Source organism: Rutidosis leptorrhynchoides, chromosome 2 (assembly GCF_046630445.1).
Source record: "Rutidosis leptorrhynchoides isolate AG116_Rl617_1_P2 chromosome 2, CSIRO_AGI_Rlap_v1, whole genome shotgun sequence".
Classification (NCBI taxonomy): Eukaryota; Viridiplantae; Streptophyta; class Magnoliopsida; order Asterales; family Asteraceae; genus Rutidosis; species Rutidosis leptorrhynchoides.
This window is the reverse complement of record NC_092334.1, coordinates 653,619,666-653,630,982: the sequence shown is the minus strand read 5'-3', so window position 1 is coordinate 653,630,982 and position 11,317 is coordinate 653,619,666.

Below are 11,317 nucleotides of genomic sequence, written 5' to 3'. Positions count from 1 at the left end.
AGATTATCGTGAATTAAATAAGTTAACTATCAAAAATCGGTATCCACTACCGAGAATTGACGACTTATTTGATCAACTCCAGGGATCATGTGTTTATTCGAAAATCGACCTAAGATCGGGCTATCATCAACTACGTGTCAAAGAAGAGGACATTCCGAAAACTGCTTTTCGAACACGTTATGGTCATTACGAATTTTTGGTCATGCCGTTTGGGTTGACAAATGCGCCAGCTGTATTCATGGACCTCATGAATCGAGTTTGTAGTCCGTATTTAGATAAGTTTGTTATCGTTTTCATTGATGATATTCTTATCTATTCCAAGAGTGAGCAAGAGCATGAGCAGCATTTAAGGTTGATATTAGAGTTGTTGAGAAAAGAACAGCTATACGCTAAATTTTCTAAGTGTGCTTTCTGGTTGAAAGAAGTGCAATTTCTTGGTCACGTTGTTAATAGCAAAGGAATTCAGGTCGATCCAGCAAAAACTGAAGCTATTGAAAAATGGGAGACTCCTAAGACACCAACACAGATACGCCAATTTTTGGGTTTAGCCGGTTATTATAGAAGGTTTATTCAAGATTTTTCCCGAATAGCTAAGCCGTTGACAGCATTAACACAAAAAGGGAAGAAATACGAATGGACCTCGGAGCAGGAGAACGCATTTCAATTACTGAAGAAGAAGTTAACTACGGCGCCTATTTTATCGTTACCAGAAGGGAACAATGATTTTGAAATATATTGTGACGCTTCGAGACAAGGTTTTGGTTGTGTTCTTATGCAACGGAAGAAAGTTATTGCATTTGCATCCCGACAATTGAAGATTCACGAGCGAAATTATACGACGCATGATCTAGAATTGGGAGCAGTCGTGTTTGCATTGAAGATGTGGAGACACTACTTGTATGGGGTTAAATTCACTGTGTTTACTGATCATAAAAGCCTTCAACATATTTTTGATCAGAAACAATTGAACATGAGGCAACGTAGGTGGGTCGAGTTAATAAACGACTATGATTGTGAAATTCGTTATCATCCCGGGAAAGCGAATGTGGTGGCTGACGCACTAAGCAGAAAGGAACGAGAACCAATTCGAGTACGAGCGATGAACATAAAAATTCGCATGAATCTCAACTCACAAATCAAAGAAGTTCAACGAGAAGCACTTACTAAAGAAAATATAGGAAATGAAATAATGAAGAAGTATGAGAAGCAACTCGTTATACGGGAAGATGGAATTCGATATTTTGCAAACCGTATTTGGGTACCGAAGTTGGGTGGATTAAGGAAGTTGATATTGAACGAGGCACATAAGACAAGATACTCGATACATCCTGGAGTTGGAAAGATGTATCAAGATCTTAAGACACGTTATTGGTGGCCTAATTTAAAAACAGACGTTGCAACATATGTTGGGGAGTGTTTAACTTGTTCCAAGGTTAAAGCAGAACACCAAAAGCCGTCAGGGTTACTTCAAAAACCAGAAATCCCAGAATGGAAATGGGATGGTATTACCATGGATTTCATCACGAAGTTACCAAAGACTGCCTGGGGATACGACACCATTTGGGTGATTGTTGATCGTCTCACCAAGTCTGCACATTTCTTGCCTATAAAGGAAACGGATAGAATGGAGAAACTATTACGATTGTATATAAAGGAAGTTGTTTCAAGGCATGGAATACCTATTTCCATTATATCCGATCGTGATAGTAGATTTACCTCAAAGTTTTGGCAATCACTACAGGAGGCACTAGGAACTCGTTTGGATATGAGTACCGCATATCATCCGCAGACCGACGGGCAGAGTGAAAGAACAATTCAGACTCTTGAAGATATGCTCAGGGCATGTGTGATCGATTTTGGAAACGGATGGGATAAGTATCTACCGTTAGCAGAATTCTCGTATAATAATAGTTATCATGCGAGCATTGGAGCTGCACCATTCGAAGCATTGTATGGAAGGAAGTGTAGATCTCCTATCTGTTGGACTGAAGTAGGAGATCGGCATTTAACTGGTCCCGAGATCATACACGAAACGACCGAGAAGATAGTACAAATCAAGGAGAGATTGAAAACAGCCCGTAGTCGCCAAAAGAGCTACGCCGATGTCCGAAGGAAACCATTAGAGTTTCAGGTCGGGGACATGGTTATGCTAAAGGTGTCACCTTGGAAAGGTGTAATACGTTTCGGCAAAAGGGGTAAACTGAACCCAAGGTACGTAGGCCCGTTTAAGATCATCGAACGCATTGGACCGGTAGCTTATCGACTCGAGTTACCGCAACAACTCGCTGGAGTACATAATACCTTTCACGTCTCAAACCTTAAGAAGTGTCTTGCAAAGGAAGACCTTACCATTCCTCTCGAAGAAATCCATGTCGACGAGAAACTACAATTCGTCGAAGAACCAATCGAAATCATGGACCGTGAAGTTAAACAGCTCAAACAGAGCAATATACCGATTGTTAAGGTTCGTTGGAATGCTAGAAGAGGTCCCGAGTTTACGTGGGAACGAGAGGATCAAATGAAACAAAAGTATCCACACTTGTTTCTCGATAACGCAAAATAGGTACAATTTTAAAATTTCGGGACGAAATTTATTTAACGGGGAGGTAATGTAACGACCCGCATTTTTTCGATCATACTATACTTATAAGATTAATATTTACATAAATTAAACCTTGCCAACATGATAAGCAATCCAAATTGTCGAGATTTATATTTCCGAAAAGAGTTTTACGCAACGTTTGACCGTCTAGTTTGACCAATGATATCACGAACTATACAATATATAATAATTATACGTTTGTGTATATAAATGTATATATACATATTTAACATGATTAATAAATGTTTTAATATCTCATTTTGTATTAATAACAACAAGTTATATGTGTATTTTGAAACTACTAACTTAAGTTTTCAAAACGATAACTATACGTAACGTTATTTGACATAAATACTTAAGACATATAATGTTTATACATATATTGTATAAGTAATGTATTTAATCACTTTTAAGAACTTAAATACATAAAATCATATAAGTGTATTCACAAAAGATAGCTATATTTGAATCCTCATTCCATTTTTCACAAAATTTCTATACGTATACCTAGAGTATTTGTACTCGTATCATACCAAGCTTCTATACGTATTTACTATTGGTATATACACATCAAATCACCACCTAACCAGCCCTTATTCATGCCTTATGTATAAGGTAATTACTTTTGAATCATTGCAAGACTAATTACAAAAATACAAACTAGAATTTTGTCATGTTATCCTTAAAGATCACATTTTTAGGAGTATATATGTATCATCATTTTTGATTCATTTTTACTTCAATCTCTTAACTAAAAACACACACTCTTTCTTACTCTCTAAACTCCATAACAATCCAGCAAAGTTCCATAAAGATCTAGCTTCAAAAACCATACTAAAACACCATAAGAAAACCATACAAAAACACTTCAAGAAAACCTTCCAAGAACACCAACTTACTTCCAATCTTTCATCCACTTCCATCACCCTTTTGATTCTAGCTTCTTACTTCTCTTTTACAGCAACTTCATCCAAGGAACTTGAGGTAGAATCTATGTTCATAACCTTATTCGATTCATATATATATAGCTATCATATTTTGTGGTATACAAGTTTAACAACAAGAACATAGTTTGAATGTTTTCAAACTTGTTTGCAAACTAAATAGATCCTTCTAATTTAACTTTTAAAATACTTCAAGACATGTAATATAACTTATGTATATGCTAATTTAACAAGGTAAAACTTGGTTTTTCAAAGTATAAGTATTTTTAGAAAAATGGTCATTAAATGATTTTGTTGTAACGAAAATGATTAACTTCATAAGTTTCACTAAAGTTTGACCTATGCCGTGTGATTTTGAATACAAACTAAGGTATTTACAGTTCATAGTCTTAAAGAGGGACTCGATCCAAGGAGATGGCAAGTTGAATCAACGAAAACGGACTTGTAACGAAGAAACTATGACCGAAACAAAATTGGTTATCCAAGGCTTAAATGACTTCGGGATTCATTGGAAAAATTTACATAAAATCACATACTTCTAAGATAACATGATATTTTATATATATGTACTTATAATTCAATTTTATATGGTTCAGGATCACCCGTAAACAACACGAGAAGATTAATCATAAGATCCCATGATTGTACGCAACACGTCATTTGACAACACCGGTACCATGGGTCAAGATTAATCTCGACCAATACATATACGATGGGGTTTTATTTATTTCGTTGGGGGTTTTATTTATTGCGGGTATATTAAACATCTAAAAATGAACCATTAAAAATTGAATTGCTAACCTCGGACAGCTAACTTCGGACTAAGGAAATATTCAAAGTATTAAAAGTATAACAAGTATAGATATATATAACGTTTGTTTTAAAATGAAAACATATTGATATATTATATATGGATAGGTTCGTGATATCAACCGGAAGACCGAGTCAAATTATATATATCATCAAGACAAGAGTGAGTATATAGTCCCACTTTTAAACTCTAAATATTTCGGGATGAGAATACATGTATTTTATGTTTTACGATATGGATACAAGTAACTGAAAAATATGTTCTACGTTGAGTTGTACCACTGGCATACTTCCCTGTAGCTTGGTAACTAATATTTACAGCGGTATTGTAAACGCGAATCCTGTTGATAGATCTATCGGGCCTGACAACCCCAACCGGACTGGACGACCAGTATTCAACGGTTGCACAGTACTTCGTTTTGTGACTACACTTGGTACGGTGTAGTAAGATTTCATATTAAAGGGAATATGCGACGTGAAAATGTTAAGTATGGTTACCAAGTGCTCAACCACTTAGAATACTTTTATTAAACTGTTTATATACGAAATCTTGTGGTCTATATATATATTGCTGCCGGCATTAAACCTATATCTCACCAACTTTATGTTGACCTTTTTAAAACATGTCTATTCTCAGGTGATTTCTAAAGCTTCCGCTGCATCATGTTGGATCTAACCAGGATCTTGCGTACGCATGTTTGTGTCAAAAATAAAACTGCATATCCAAGATGTTGTACTGTAAAATATGCTAGAAACCGTGTTGTTGTCATCATTTGTAAAGTTTGTAAGTCGAAGATTATCGCTAAACGTTAATCTTCTTTTTATTGTCTTAAGTTTGTAACAAAAATAATGGTTATGGTTTGTAATGTATAATATATGCAGTTTTCTTTCAAAAATGTCTCATATAGAGGTCAATACCTCGCAATGAAATCATACGTTATCTAACGCGTTCTTATGGTTAAGGACGGGTTATGACATTAAGTCTAGACGCGTCTTACTGCAATTATTGCATAGGTAGTGTATAGACACATATTGATATTTTATCATATCTATCACGGTAGACTTTGCCTGACATCTTCCGTAAATTCCTTTGTAACTTATGGGATTTTGGTATTAAATATACATATGTAAATTATGTATTAAGAATATCAATCTAAGTCCTAAATCTTTTTCATATCAACAATCATTCCTCTGAACGTGTAAGGCGGATTCTTCACAAAGCTCGAGTTCATCGAATTCTAAAAGCTATTCCGATATAGAATTTCATTTAAGCTCTGAGAGCAGTCTAACCGTAATGAACCAACCAATTAGTCATCACCTCTTCTGGATGAATTGGGGGTGGGTTCGTGGATGAATTAATCAATTTAGACAATAAGAAGGTGATCTGTTTCATGAATCTAATTCGCCTCTCGGTGGAGAACATGAGACACTTACCGGCGAACTCGTTCGTAACACCGTTTTCTCTCTCCTTTCCAGGATATGCCGCAACGAGTATAATATTACTAATATTATTGAGGCTATCCGACCATTACTCCGTATCTTGCATGGTGAATTATTTAGTAAAAAGAAAAATTACTGTCATGAAAAGCAAAACTTCATTAGCAAGTGCATCCTACATCATTTCATTCCCTTTATAAAGCTCTTGACCTCTCTTTTTATTCAAGAAACTTTAAACATCTTCTTTCACAATACAAAACAAAACAAATTCTCATCATCTATACTCACATCAAACCACTACCAGCACCAGCACCAGCAGTACCAACAACATCACAAGCCTCAACATCGCAAGCCGCATTACGAGCATCAACATCATACGCACCGCAGGCACTGAGGAATACCAACAATAATGAGTGATGAAATATTAATTCATTATTTCATTTACGTTGAAGAAATATTCCGCGGCGATTATGTAATCTCTAAAGTTTTAGGGATTATTCATTTCTAGTTCCAACCGTAAACCAAATGAGATTAATATAATATTAACTCATTAAATCCATATTACATCTGAAGAAAATATACATACATATATTTTCATAAAGACTGTAATAAAAATTCTTTTGTACAAAATATTACTTGTGAAATTTTATTTTAACGGGTAGGTAATACCCGAGAAATACTTAAGTTCACATTAATATGTTACACTGTACATTTTCAATGATGTTTCAACAATCGTTAATTATACTCTCTCCTTTCATATCAATATACATCATTTCACAAAATTCAAGACAACCATTTTCCATACCAATTCAATTACATATTCTGATTTTGACAGATCAAAATCCAAGTCAAGATTTAAGAAGTGCCATCAATCTTAAATTCCTACATCCTTCAAAATCATACTTTAAATTCAAACTATACTAGAACATCACCTTCATTCACAGAACTCATAAAGATATTCGTATCATTCAAGATTCATGACGAATTCATTATACGGATATTGACGATGACAACCTGCGTCTAAACCCTTCAAAATTCTTGAAAACATCTCAACTAAGGAACAATCGAGAGAATGAACCAATCACACGATACATACGAAGAATATATGCATATAAATATACATTCAGAGGACACTTGAACCTAAGCAAAGGTTCAACACGTATCCGTGTCAGATCCTTTAGCATTATTATTACCCAAAATAACTTTACAATCCCTTTTCAAAATAGCAAATTTTGTCATAGCTCCAAAAAGACAACTTCGACTTTTCATCCGGAGTAGCCTTATTATAACCTTGATATATACGTTGTCTTTTCACCATCGTTACTGGGGAACCTTTTATATTCCACCACATTAGTAGTAAGCTTACCAGCAACTTTATTGCTCTTTGACTTAAATCTCTCTGAAAGATCACTATAAAACCTTGTCATGTACCCATCTACATCTTGTAACAATAGTTGTCATACCAAACCCCAGGAAGCATCAATAATTATTCTTGAACTCACATCATTTCTGCATATACATATAACGTTATTTCCTGGAATTATAATTCTGAAATCCGGAATAGCACTTCAGCCTACGAATCAGTACTCTGAAGTTTTGAAAAAGCTGAATGAAGCAGCAGAAACTGTAGACAACCGTAACAGTCAAAAGTTGATGATAAAGAATATTGTGTTAGTAAAGCACAGAAAAAGAGAAGGTTTGGAACTGGAAAACGGATTGAGCAAACCCTGAAGGAGGCTGTGGACAAATCACAAGGACGAAATCTACCTTCAAAGAATCCAAATGATTCGGTGTCTGCTAAAATCCTTAGCAAATACCTTGCTCCTTACTCTAAAACCCTTGCGGACAATATTCTTCATCATCTTCTTATCTTAAATATTCTAAGATATCATCGTATCTTCCATTATAAATATCCTTCATATTTCTGAAGATATTTTCATAACCATTCTTATCTGAAATCATTTATTCCTTCGCGTTATCTGTATCACATCATAAAGAAAACTGTTTTAGTTTCTAAACATCTGAAACCTCTGAGTGTAAAGTATGAATGTTTTTGAAGTAATGTTGGAAACTGAAGCATGAGTTAGTATAATATAATGACACTTGATCAACGTGATTATATTACAGTAAGTCATGCTGAGTTTCTAAATGGAATGTGATGATTCACAGATCATAACATCATCATGTGCCATGTTACACGACTCTTGCATTCTATTTAACCTCTAAAAAATATCAAGAAAATATTTTCTTGATGATTCGGTCTTTTTCGGATATTCTGGTAATTTGACAAATAAATCGTGTTACTACCTTTCCTTTCTACTTTGTATATTATGATAATTCGAAACTCCATACCTACGAATTCTGGACCATTACTTGCGAAAAGAAAACAAAAGCATGAAGCTCCGAAATAGAAAGGGGGTATAAATCGCAGCAAACAGAAAAGACCATTAACCGTAGATGTCAATGATTATGGAAAAACAGGAGCATGGACTCCGAAAAATAAGGAAAGATATAAGGCCCGACGACAATACATAAATTACAAACCGTGTATATCAATATGTATTGCAATGAAAAGACACGGGATAACTAAAAACACTATAAAACCAAGAGTATAGTAGAAGTGAATAGATTCTTCCGGCGGCAGATGAAAAAGAAGAATGACGGATATAAAAGTTAGGAGTATATCAAGGATTAGAACCGGATGGAGCATATTGACAAATGTTTTGGAAGTATGAATTAAGGAAGAAATTATAGAAGATAAGAGATGTGAAAATAAGGAAACGAAGGGGGTGTTAATTTATAGCGATATATCAGGCATAGCAATCGAGGCAGATTACGCACCTAATCGAAGAAAATTCTAATTTCCTTAATCGCCGAAGAATCAAATCTTATATAGATTACAAAGATTTTCTTTAATCCGGAGATCAACCGTGATGACGTCAAAAGATAAGACGAATCCCTATTTTCTCATTTCACTCTTTTACGATAGCTTCACTCATACGTTTCGAGTAATCGAATTATTTTATCCATATTTCTCAATCATGATAAAACCCTATGAATCAACTTATATTCGTCATAATAACATTCTTATTGTTAGCCATGACGACCTCGATCAAATTTCGGGACGAAATTTCTTTAACGGGTATGTACTGTGACGACCCGGAAATTTCCGACCAAATTTAAACTTAATCTTTATATAATTCTGACTTGATAAGCAATGAATTTTAATAAATCTTGAACCTCCGGAAAGAGTTTTACACAAGCTTTTGCTCACCCTTTTATTCCGACGATTCACGAACGTCATAACTTGATTTAATTTTTTAATTATTGTGTATATATATGGATTTATATATATTCAACTTGAAAATATGATAATTAAATATCTCATTAAGTATATTAACAAAGTATTATATATATATATATATTTTCATACTACTAATTTAAAGAGTTTTCAAACAATATATATATTACTATTTAAACGACGTAATTAACTTATGTTAAAATGTATTTACATATAATGTATTACGAGTGTAAATACATCCTTACAAGTATTGAATACACTTTATAATATACCAATACATATAAAGGATATCTATACTCGTATTTCCGTTCAATTTTCTCAAGAATTCTACTCGCATTCATACGGTATTTTTACCCGTATTATACACAGCTTCTAGAAGTATTTACTATTGGTATATACCATTAGAAATCTTCAATTATTTGTGTAATATGTAATTCATGACCTAATCAATTTAATATTTCATGCATGACTTAATACAATTTAACTTATCTTAGATATTTTCACTAAAAGCCAAAATTATAAGCTTATAAATAAGGACCATTTTAACTCATTTTTACTCCACATTTTCTTAAACTAAAAACACACACTTGAATGCTCTCGTATCATACTTTAATCTCAGCAACTTTCCTCTTCATAATCAAGGTAAAATACTTCTCAAAATCCTTGTTCAATTCCTTGTATAATTGCTATCTTATTATACTTATAAAACTTGTAAAAACTAGAACTTGTTTTGGTGAACACCAAGCTTGTTTGAAAAACTAATCTAATATTACTAACTTAACTCTAATAACACTTATTTATATGTATTATGATGTTATATTAAGTTAATATAAGAACTTATAACTTGTACATATGAAGAACACCTTGAAACTTAACATATATCCTTTAATCTCCATTCGGTAAAAAGCGGGCTGTTTTGGGTTGGGAATTAAAAACCTATCTTAGACTTTGAGTTCGAGGCTAAGACTTTGAAAATATGTTAATATATTTAAATAAGACTTCCAGTATTTTTTTCATGATTTTAGACAAAGTGGAAGTATTTTATCAAAAATCATATATTGGGTGGATGCCGGGATTTTTCCAAATCTGTCCACCGACATAAAAAGAGGGTAAAGCTCTAAAAATTACTACTTGGGATGAACTTTTCGAATTGGTTTTGTAAAATTTACTTCTTAATGAATCCATAGCAATTTGATTCACTTTAAACGGAGTTGTAATGAATATTTAGCGAGCAAAACAAATCTGCTAAAATTAACGTTGTATGGACGAAATTTATATTATAAAAACTATATTAACTATATCCTTGTTAACTTTTCCTATATCCTATATATATTTGGACATGTTATCAGTAGTATAACAAAATATTATAATCTTGGTTAATTCTGTGATTGTATATATGTATAATAATATTCTTGGTACGTCCTAACACAATAAGTATACAATACGTTTTGATAAATCCTAAGACAATACGTACACAATACTTCTTAGTTAATTCTAAGACAATACGTATACAATACGTCTCTGGGTTGATGCAAAGACAATACGTATACAATACGTCGTGGGGTAATTCTAAGATTATATATATATATACCGATTATTGGACTGTTGGACTTTTCGGACTATTTTCGACTACTAACAATGGACTACTAACATAAAATGTTAAAAATTATTATATAAGTATTCTATGAACTTGCTTTATTTTATTCATATGTCGTATTATTATCTGAATCGTTATTATTGTTATAGGTTCGTGAATCCAAGGATGGCGGTCATATTTTTAATAAGTTGAAAACTTATTATTAATATACTTTTACTACTGTGAGTAAATAGTCTCATTTTTAAACTCTACAAATATTTTGGGATGAGAATACATGCATTTTATGTTTTACGCCATAGACACAAGTACTTAAAATATATTCTACGTTGAGTTGTACCACTTTGCATATCTTCCCTAATAGCTTGGTAACTAATATTTACATGTTGTAAGAACATGTAAGCGCGAATCCTATTGATAGATCTATCGGGTTTGACAACCCCAACTGGACTAGTCGCTCTAGTATCGTAAACGGTTGCATAGTACTTCGTTTTTACTACACTTGGTACAGTGTAGGGAGATTTCATAATAAAGGAAATATGCCACATTAATGGTTAAGTATGGTTACCAAAGCGCTCAACAACTTATAGAATACTGTTATACACTTGTGAGTGTACATATATTTATAA